This window comes from Stegastes partitus, unplaced genomic scaffold (genome assembly GCF_000690725.1).
Source record: "Stegastes partitus isolate 25-593 unplaced genomic scaffold, Stegastes_partitus-1.0.2 Scaffold1518, whole genome shotgun sequence".
Classification (NCBI taxonomy): Eukaryota; Metazoa; Chordata; class Actinopteri; family Pomacentridae; genus Stegastes; species Stegastes partitus.
The window spans coordinates 152,870-164,555 of NW_007579249.1; positions in this window are offsets into that span (position 1 = coordinate 152,870).

Consider the following 11,686-nt stretch of genomic DNA (forward strand, 5'->3'; position numbering starts at 1 on the left):
ATGATGCTGCCACCACCGTGCTTCACGTCATGATGCTGCCACCACCGTGCTTCACGTCATGATGCTGCCACCACCGTGCTTCATCATGATGATGCTGCCACCACCGTGCTTCATGTGGGGATGGTGTGTTTGATGTGCAGTGTTTGGTTTCCAACAAACATGGTGTCCAGTCTGAGCTAAAAAGAAAACCATGGATATGTATGCAGAACTTCTTGTCAATCCACTGGACAGATGTTGTGAAATTTATTTGGATGAGTGAGAGTCTTTACATTTAGTCTCTGATGGAGATTTGATCCCAATCCTTTCAATGGTTGTTGGGATATTTTGCCAAAAGCCATAAATGAGGAGCGATTGCTGGCACTGGAGGAAAGGTCAGGGGATTAGGATTCATCCATCAACTGGGGACCATGAATTCGAAGCTTTTTATGAGGCCATTGTGCTCATTTTCAGCTGTGCTGCATGACAGTGTGAGCTAAACATCTGCAAGTGAAGATAAAAAGTAGAAGAGCGTCAGCTAAACGTCTGAAATGCAAATACAAGCTTAACTCTCAGAGGAGGAAAAATTTACCTGAAACGTACAAAGAGAACATATCAGCAGTTAAATAATTTAATTTAGTTCAATAAATGTAATGCGAGTTGCCAAATGCCGCCGTAAAAAGCATTCATTTCTGCCTCACAGGGGCTGCCAGGAGGTTTGAAGATACCTTTGATAATGTCTTCTTTTAAAGCGAACAAACTCTGGGCAGCGTTACAAAACACATTAGGTCCTTCTAATGAGACGAACATGAATGTAGCTGGTTAGAGGACACTCGAACACTTCAGCTGCTTGGATTGGCATGAAAGCCTCCCAGCTGATTCATCAGTACAAGACGTGAGCAGCTGTGTTGGAAAACATCTGCTTCTTAGGGACGGGCAGCCTGTGGACAGAAACACAAATCGAGTTTAGCTTCAGCGTTTGGTGCCAGAATCCATCATGTGGAGGTTTTAGCGCTGCAGCTTCTGTCTCGTGAAACGTGAAGAAGCTTTATTTTAAGTAAAGTTTGTGAAAGAAGTTCTCAGTCAGAAACTTCTTCAGGTGGAGAGACTCATTATTAGTAACTGATGTTTGCAGTAAATGGTGGCATCATGCTACGTGTGAGACGTGTGGAATAAAATCGTAAAACTAAAATACTGAATATCACATCCAGTCAGTGTCTCATGAAAATACTCAAAGGCACGTCTGTAAAGGTTGGATTGAGCAACTTTTTTAAAGAAATCCACATCAGAAATACAAACAGTTCTGTTCTGGTTTGTGAATCTAAATTCTTTTACTTGTTGAACATGTTTTCACCTGAAAAAAAACAACATTTAGAACCCAAAATGTCACCAATAATCTTATTTAAAAAGGGAAAACAGTCTGTGGATGAAGATATTATCCAACCACTCATCCTGGCTGCACTCGTATGTATCTCCACAGTATCAGCAGCTGGCTCACGTTGATGTAAATATCTCCAACGTTGAAGCTCAAAGCTTGCAGAGAAACAATCTGTCTTGTTATTTCCTGACCTACATTCACAGTTAAAAAAAAACAAAACAAAGCAAAGTCTGTCGTGCTCGTTGTTGTGACAAAGATTCTCTCACAAACTGGTGGAAATGATTTTTAATGGATAAAAGCAAAGAAACACAGCGTTTCCTGAAGCCGAACCAAGAATCTGAACAGAACGAGAAAACAGTTTGTAACGCTGCAATTAACAACATTTCCTCAACATTTTCCTCACTAGACATGCGATACGTGAGATTCTGAACACTGACGTAGCATCTGTCTGCTCTGTGAAGACATAGTGGAGGAGTTCATTAATTCTAGTGCATGTGGCTCCCTCCCGTTGAAACTGTTCATCCTTCAGACGCTTATGAAGAAACCGATTGACCTCCCACACTGCATAAGAAAAGGAAAGTTCATCTGGTGCCATTAGAAAACAAAGATAAATTTAAGATATACTTTATTGTCCCAGGGGGGTAAAAACCACCGTGGGAGGTAGTTCAAGTTTTACAGCTTGGTACAACGACAGGCTGCGTGACAATAAAACAGCTCGGCACAGAATAAAACCCAGTTACAAAAACAGGAGGCTGGAGCTCGTTGCTTCCTTCTTTTATTGTGCACACAGGCTGCTATCCTCGAGCCCAGAAGCAGCTGTTTCCTTTTCACGAGAGACGCGTAGAAAAACCGTGTTGTGTTATAAATCCATTTCTAAAACACACTTACATTCAACCACGCAGACGGAAAAACGTACATGTTAAGTGCGTCAGATAGATAATTCCCATCGAACAAAAAGCTGAGGGCTCAGCCAGATGATGTGTGAGCGGGACTAATGGTGGACTAATGGTTGTGGATGGATTGCTTTTCATTGGCTCGCTCGTTAACAACCTTTGAGGTTGTAAATGACAGCAAAGGGAATGTCCAAGAAACATCCGGTGGTTCTGAATGTGGCAGAAGTCGCCTTTAAGGGTCATCGAAAAAACACAGCGTGGTCCCGAATGATCCTTCTTATGAAGCATACTTACTGATTTGGTTTCATTCTGCTCATCTTTGCATCAGTTAGTTCTGTATTATTTTGAGCTGCTGTTCAAACTTCGACAGAAATCTTCTGATTTGGTCGCAGGTACCTTTGAATCACTTTGAGGAGATTGATTCAGGAAAAAAAAATCTGAAAAATAAAGGTGCTAACTGAAACCAAAATTGCTCTTCACAACGATGCCGTAAAAGAACCATTTTTAGATCCACAAAGAACCTTTTAGCAAAAGAAACCTTTTCTTTAAACACTTCTTTAAAGAACCCCAAAAAATGGTTCTTCTAGGCACAATAAATGGCGCTCTGAAGAACTTAAGATAGTTGTCTGTGGACCCACCTGGTTCTATGCCGATAACCATCTTTAGTTCTACAAACAAACGTTTTCGCTAAAGGGTTTTCAATGAACCATTTTGTCATGGCGCAAGAACTTTTGCAAAAATAGGTTCTTTAAGGGTAGGTGACAGTTGAAGGTAGTTGTTTATGAACTTACCTGGTTCTGTTTTGATAACATTTTTAGTTCCCAAAGAACCTTTTAGCAAAAGAAACCTTTTCTTTAAACACTTTTTTAAAGAACCCTCAAAGCTTTCTCAAAGAACCACCAAAGAATGGTTCTTCTAGGCACAATAAACGGCGCTCTGAAGAACTTAAGATAGTTGTCTGTGGACCCACCTGGATCTATGCCGATAACCATCTTTAGTTCCACAAACAAACGTTGTCGCTAAAGGGTTTTCAATGAACCATTTTGTCATCAGTTCTTTAAAGAACCACTAAAGTCTCCTCAAAGAATGATCCAAAAATGGATCCTTTAGGCACCATAAATGGCGCTCCAAAGAACTTTAGCAAAAATAGGTTCTTTAAGGGTAGTTGGTCGTAGAAGGTAGCTGTTGGTGGACTTACCTGGTTCTTTTTTGATAACATTTTTTGTTCCCAAAGAACCTTTTAGCAAAAGAAACCTTTTCTTTAAACACTTTTTTAAAGAACCCCCAAAGCTTTCTCAAAGAACCACCAAAGAATGGTTCTTCTAGGCACAATAAATGGCGCTCTGAAGAACTTCAGTTGTCTGTGGACCCACCTGATTCTATGTCGATAACCATTATTAGTTCCACAAACAAATGTGTTTGCTAAAGGGTCTTCAATGAACCATTTTGTCATCAGTTCTTTAAAGTTTCCTCAAAGAATTATTAAAAATGGCTCCTTTAGGCGCCGAAGAACTTCAGCAAAAATAGGTTCTTTAAGGGTAGTTGGTAGCTGAAGGTAGTTGTTTGTGGACTTACCTGGTTCTGTTTTGATAACATTTTTAGTTCCCAAAGAAACCTTTTAGCAAGAGGGTCTTTACTGAACCATTTTGTTAGGCGCCATAATTGACACTCCAAAGAACTTTAGTAAAAACAGGTTCCTCGTGGAAGAACAATAACAGGACTTGATGCTCGTTTTTACTTTTCAAGCAAAAAAAAGTCTGCGTTCCTTCCGTTATGACACATTGAATATTTTGGGTTCTGGGTCGACAGAACAACTTGGGGTTTGTTATTTCCCACTGTTTTCTGATCTTTTATCGACAAAATGATGAATCAATAATGGAAATAATTGTTCGCTGCAGCTCTAATTTTGTGCTATTACCCATCGCCAAACCAAATTATTAATAAAAATGAAGAACCTCCAGTACTTTAAAGAATAGAAAGTATATAAAGAAATCAATAAAGAGGTTTGTCAGCTGCACGTGTGCATTGAAGAGCCATTTATTATTTTAATAAGGCAGAAGTTGATATTTCACTCCATAAATCTTGTCAACGTGCAGAAAAAAGTTCAAGTGTGAAGACGTGAAGCAAGAAATCTTCCAAATTTGAAGCAATAACAGCCAAATCACGGCAAATAAATATGAACGCAACGAAATAAACCAACAAACATCAACAGTTGTTCACCAAAGTTGCTCCTTGCAGCATCGGTCTGCACAGATTTCCCTGCCGGGGATTTAAATCTTCTCTTCCACTACAAGCTGCGTCTATAAATACATGCTAAGTGTGACTGCATGCCGCGAACGTTCCAAAACACGCATTGTCGTCGTGCACGCCAAACACTCGCATTTGTAATTGCGTGGATTCCCTGCATCTGCGAGCTTGGTGATATTCATTACGCCGTCTGTGAAAGCGACACCTACACGCACAAACACATCAACACAATGTCACTTATCTCGCAGAGGTTGAAACAACAGATGATTCCCGCCTACGCGCGCTTGTCATACCTGGTCGCTAATCCATCTGCTCGCATTCAGCCTGTAAAAAAAAAAAAGCGCCGCACATGAACGCCCACGCGGGGAGTAAGTGGGTGGGTGTGTGGGGCTTCCTGAAGCATGATGGGATTTACACTAACAGGCACAAGCCGTCACTCCGCGTACTCCATACCGCACATCCATAAGCCTAATGGGTGAATCACAGCAGCCGAGCAGCGATCGCCTCCCGGTACACACTACTTAATGGGAGTTATCGCACGGCAGCGCAGCGGGGAGTCCATTTTCATTTAATAAACCTTTAAAAGCTTCTCGATTGTCATTTTCTTTTCTGCCTCTCTTCTTTTATGGCTGCATAAGCTTGTCGCTGAGTGTTTTATGAAGATGTACGAGCGTCATAAAAACGTGTTTAGATTTCCTCGTCGCTCTTATTGCCTTTCATGATTGTAATGGCGGCGGTGAAACACTGCTGTGATGTTGTCTATAAAACACACATTAGTCAAGTCAATACCAGGCGTCCCCGGAGCGCAAATGTGCCGACGCACGATCGCACACCAGCCCCGCATGGGTGTGGCGCGACTTTATTATCTCCATCTCGCACAAAGTGCTGCCTCAAATTTAAATTATACAACATCTCAGATCTGTTCTCCAAAAACCAGATGACGCTGAATTTGCATTTTAACAGAGGACGAAACTCCTGTCACTTTCTGAAATGTTCCAGTCATTTCTGGAAAATGTGTTTGTTCTGCCTGGATGAATACGAGTAAGACTGATACATCTGTTCAGTTAGACGAGAACATTTCAACATTTATCCCTCAGTGTTGATTCGATTATTATGCTGTGTGGAAAAAAGAAGTTTAAAAAAATAAACAAATCCTAAATATTACATCCAAAAGTCAGTCAGCATCTAACAAACATACCCAAATGCAAATCTGAAAATGTGTTACTGAACGGTGTTTCTCCCAACGCAAGACTGATTTCACTTGATTTGCACACCTAAATTTGAAATTTTGTTGAGTGCGTTTTTACCCGGAAAAAAACCCACAGATTTACAAGAAGATGATGCTAAATTCACATTTTAACAGGAAACAAAACTCGTGCTTCTTTCTGAAATGTTCCAGTCATTTCTAGAAAATGTGTTTGTTCTACGAGCATGAATACGAGTCAGACTGATGCAGTTCAATGATCTCTATTAGTGTTTGGTTTTGTGGTTCCGATTCTGGACAAACTGAAGACTTTTAGGGCCTCCTTCAGCTTTACAAAGTCGTGGCTCCTCTTTTGTTTTTTTGCAGCTGAAGGTTTCCAGGAGTTTTGTCAGATCTCGTAACAAAGTTTTTGTTTTAATCGGCTTAAATGAGGTTTGGAGTTCCTCAGGGATTCTTTTTGGGTCCTCTTATTTTTTGTTTTCTTGCTGCCTGATTTTTGCCCCTATGGCATCTCTGTCACATGCAAATTACAGATATTTAAAAAAAAAAAAAAAAAAAAAAGGAGGCATAGTTTGTATGATTATCAATAATGATAAATATTGAAAGAATAATTTCTTCATCTGAATATTTGCAGTAAAAATCTACCTGTGTGAACTACAATGAGATTTATCGTTTGTCTAAACTTCACTTGGACTAAGCAGATTTTGATGCTCTGGTCGTGCTTTTAAAGGATCTATTTGACAAAAACTACACTTTATCATCTTACTGCCAAACAGACAAACTTCTGTATCACTGGGTCTGATTTTAGGGGTCGTAACAGTGTCACAACACTGCCACCGTCAGGTCAAACCAAGGATTACAACACTGTCATTTACCCTCAGAATACTGTAATTTATAGTCGAAGAACTTCTTTTAAAAAATCATTTAACACATCGTTAAACACTGAATGATTACCTGGAAAATATGTGCCTTGGTCAGGAAAACAAGTGCAGTAGACAGAAATATCACATGATCGTGACTGGAGGCATGTATTTAAGGGTCAGGAAAGTCAGCTGGTGTCTAAATGTTTACACTGTGGCAGACAGAGAGTGGCGCTAAGGTAAACATGCAGATGTTCAGCAGGAATGATGATTCAGTCTTAGTATTAGTATCCCAACACTTGTTAATTAGCGCCAGTTCAGCTGAGGCGTCTGGGAATGTCATGGCATTAAAATGCTGATTTGATGGCGGCACAAGATGAAAAGTCGCATAAACGTCATTAGAATTCACCCTGATGGGAGCCTAAACCTCCGCACCAACTTTGATGTCAATCCATCTAATAGCTGCTGACATTCTTCAACAACGTCTGAGCATGTGCGGTGCATGAGTAAGCAGTTAAAACGAAGCTTTGTCCTACTGCTGATTCCTACAAACAGCTTCCTCTTGACCCCCCAAAAAACATCCTGCAAAGACCCACACTGGTACTTAATTGATGCGAAATTAATCTTAATGTGCTATACGTTGCATTTTTAATCATCAATTTGTCATTGTCAAACCTGGTGATACCTCGGTGTAATTACCATAAACAAATGAAGCCAAGGTTGAATGATTGATAGCTCCAAGGAGACAGGACTTTGTTTTTCTTCTGTCCTCCTGTCTGTTTGAAGAGGAAACCAGATGAAAAGCCTCCTGTTTTCCTTCCAGGGTAGTAGTGTGTCCGCTTTCGTAGCTGCTTGTGGTCTGACTTTTGTCCACCTTTTTACAAAGTCCCGCCCTCACATCTAACACACTGTTATTGACTGAAGCTTCATTACTGCTGCCGAAAGTTTTCAGCCTCGAAACCTCGTAAACACAACAAAATAAGAAGAAAATTCAGGCAGATATAAGTCAGGGTCTCTCCTAACTTTAACTTAATCTACACCAGAACTTATCCTAAGTTTAACCTGACCAAAACCTGACCTTATCCTAACTTTGTCTAACCTAAACCTGACACTACATACTTTGTAAGGGCAGCTGTAGTTTGTACTGAGAGTAAAATATTTCAAAATAACGTAAAGCAGGGCTGAACTCATCCTAAGTTTAACTTAACCTGACTCTGAACTTATCCTAACTGTAACTTAACCTAAACCTGAAATTATACTGATTTTAACATAACCTAGAGCTGAACTTATCTAAACTTTGACTTAACCGTAACCTAGACGCATTCTAGCTTAACCTGAATTTACTCAGACCTCCTACTTTAAGGTGAACATATCCTAATTTTGATTTGACTTAAACCTGAACTTATCTTAACCTAAACCAGAAATTGTTCAAACTTTACCTTAACCTAAACCTAAAAGTATTCTAGTTTTAACTAAACTTAGATCTAATTTAGCCTAACTTTAATTGAATCTATCTTAAACTTGAAACTATCATAACTTTACCTAAAATTATTCTAACTTTATTATAGTCTTAGCTTGGATTTATCCTAAACTTAACCTAAACTAAATCCGCCTTAATTTAACAACCTAAACCTGAACATATCCCAAGTTTACCCTAACTTACCCTGAACTTATTTTAATTTTCATCAAACCTACATCTGAAATTATCCTAACTTTAACTTAACCTAAACCCAAACTTATCCTAACTTTAACATAGCCTTATTTTGGATTTCCCTAACCTTAACCTCCCCTAAATCCATCCTAAGTTTGACCCAACCTAAACCTGAATGTATCTCAGTTGTAACCTAAACTAAACTTAATCTAACCCAAACCTAAATTTAACCTTACCTAAACTGGAACTTATCCTATCCTTCAACCAAATCTTCACCTTGAAATTTAATGATGCCCAAAGTTCCCCTTAGGAAGTCGAATCCTTCCAGTGTGACTGTATGAACAGAATTACGTCTCCACACCATTATTAAAGTTAACAAACAGGTTTCGTCATGTAGCGTAAAAGAAAAGCAGTCTTGACATTCTGACAGACGTAGCCTTCAGCTGCAACCGGCTGCTCAAGTATTTCCATTTTTACAATCGCTTGGGTCTTTAAAACTTGGCTCGCCTTCAGGACTCCCTTCACCCTCTTCTGCTTTTCTTTAAAGCTGTGGATTCAGTTCAAGTGCGATGAGGAAAACCAACAATCAGTTTCTGCCTCGAAGGTTTATTAGTTAATGTTCCTCAAACACCTCGAGCAAACAGATGGAGGAACGCTGTTATCTGTTTGGACTGCTGCCACCAATCTGTGTGTGTTTGGTTAAAGCTATTGTAATAATAATAATAAATAAAACACGGGGACGTCAGAAATGAGATTTAATTTGCCCCATCAGTAACTACAGTGCGTCTTATACTGAAGGGTCCCTAAAGTAAATGGATCATAGAGGAAGCACAGAAAACAAAAAACTGTATTTTACACATTCATGCGTCGCTGTTCGGTGGAGATTTATCGTTTCTGGGAGAAGCTCCATAACTGGAGATACATCAAGCTGTAAGATTAATATTCACACTCCCACCACTTGGTATTTTGTGACCTTGAAATGTTCTTTTGTGGTATTTTCGTGCCCAGTTCAGCGGGCGCGTTGCAAAGGTCGCACAACGGGACAGAAGCTCCATGCTAATGAGGTGGCAAAGGATGACGGTTTTTTGGTGACAGAAGTTTCTTTAGGGATTGTTCTCGGAAAAAAAATTCAGCTCCTTCCTCCGAACTGTGGGTGGCTTTTATCAACAATGTGTATGACTGGATACTGGATACACTTGGATGCATAAAGGCTGGAGAGTCTTTGTCACATATGTTTGCATACGAAGACAAATGTGTGGACACGGATTTAAAAGCTGTATATATTGCGGGGTTGTGTTTTATATGGCTAACAAACAAAATCTCTATTTATTACTATTACATTGTTTCTCTAAAAACAAAACATGCCTCAAGATTTTTTTGTGGGATCAAACTTTTTGCTTTTCCCCAGTAACCAAGCTAGTTAAGCAAAACAATACCTATATGAAAAAAAAAAAAAACAGTTTTCACTATGCGATCCGATACCAACGTTTTACCATAAGACGACATTTTATTCTGGAAATTTGGCTTTAAAATTGGCACCGGAAGAACAAGGTCATCGACAGAGAATCTTGCATTATTGTTGCTATGCTAGGGAGTGCTTGCTAGCATCGTTCAACATAAAAAACAACGCTGTCTGAGTTATGTATTGCAGCACGCAATGCAAACCACTAGAGGTCAGTAATGATGCAGACAGCTTGAGAAACGGGCTGCAGCCGAGCTGATGAAGATGATGGGCACTGGCGGTACAGTAACTGCATTTTCAAGGACATTCTATTGAGTAGCTTTATATTTGAGGACAATAGAAGTTGTTTTTGAGTTGATTACCAGTGGTCTGCTGCTGATTGTGTTGCATCTTGAGTTGCTTGTAGAGTATTTCCAGTGTGTTTTTACTGATTGACTGGAATTAGTTAAATCTGTAAAAACTATGTATTGCAGTGATCAACGTGCAACACCAGAGGTCAGTGATGCTGCAGCCGAGCTGATAAGGATGATGGGCGCTGGTGGTACAGTAATATTGTGTTTTCGAGGCCATTTTTTCCTGTTCGAACAAGTCAGGGTGCCTTGAGGAAGACAATAAAAGTTGTTTTTGAATGGAATGCCACCGACCTTCTTCAGACAGCGTTGCATTATGGGTTTTTTTAGTGCATTTACAGTGAGTGTTTTAGGGTCGGTCAGCGTTAAAAGCGTTTGACCTGTTTGTTGGTAGCATGACAGGACATGGCTGCATTGTTCAATACAAAGACCAGACATCTCGTAAATAAAACGCTTTTGCTGACTGTGATTGTTATTTAAACATCTGTATAATACTACAGAGAAGATGTGATGCAACACTGAGGGCTTCCTGCTTTTTCCTGACCACTCAGAGCTAAAAATCAGCGTTACACAGTTTTGTTGACTCACAGTCTCACTAAACATGTCGCCTGAGTGTAAGACTGTATTTGTGTGGAATTGGGAAAAGGGTGGATACTCTTTTTTTTCAGTGGAGAAAGTATCAGAAGGTGCATCTTTGCCTGTTTGTAGCCTGAACGTTGCTAAGCTAACAAGTGTTTATAGTGAGTCAGTTGGCCCAGTTTAACCTGCAGGGCTTTCTGAAGGCACCTGTAACACATTTTGCTGCCATGGAGGAAATAAGATCACCACAAATAAAACAGAGTTCATGGAGTCTTGAACGTCTTTACTGCAGAAGTGAAGCAGAGAAAATCTGCTCAGTAGGACGGAGTGAAGAATGCTTCCTGTCGGAGAAAAGCGATTCAGAGGTAAACAAGTCTGAGAGAAGACGCACTGATGTGGGTTGTTGTGTCTGTTTCATGTCTCACTTCGACCAGACAAAAGGCCTCAGTGATGACGACTCTCTTGACTTAGTTTAATGGATTCCCAACAAAACATGTTTTTCTTGAGAACTCGCGTTAGAATGAGGAGGCAGTCGTATCATATCGCTGTTATTCCACTTTCTTTTTTCTGTTTACTTTCTGTGGAAAGAAGCTCGATATATCTGATCGTGTTCATATGTACAGACTGTTGTACAGAGTTTTTATGCATAAACCCAACAAGAAAGAGAGTATTTACTGTCTGGTTTTGGTAGTTTTGTATCTTTTAGTGCTTGTTGTGGGTCTAGTTTTAGTTGTTTTCCATATTTTTGTTGTTTTTTTGTTTATTTTTGATCATCTTACATCTTCATGCAGTTGTTTTGTGTCGAATTTTATACGTTTTATGTCTTTCATGGTTGTTTTGTGTCTGGCTTTGGTTGTTATACATCTTTATGTGATTGTTTTGTGTCTCGTTTTCATCGATTCACATCTTTATGTGGTTGTTTTGTGTCACGCTTTTGTCAATTCACGTCTTTTATGCTGGTATTGAGTCTCATTTTGTATCTTTTAGGTTTTTTTGTGTTTGGTTTTGGTCATTTTACATCTTTCTGTCATTAGTTCGCGTCCTGTTTTGGATGTTTTACATCTTTTGGTGGTTGTTTTCTTTTTT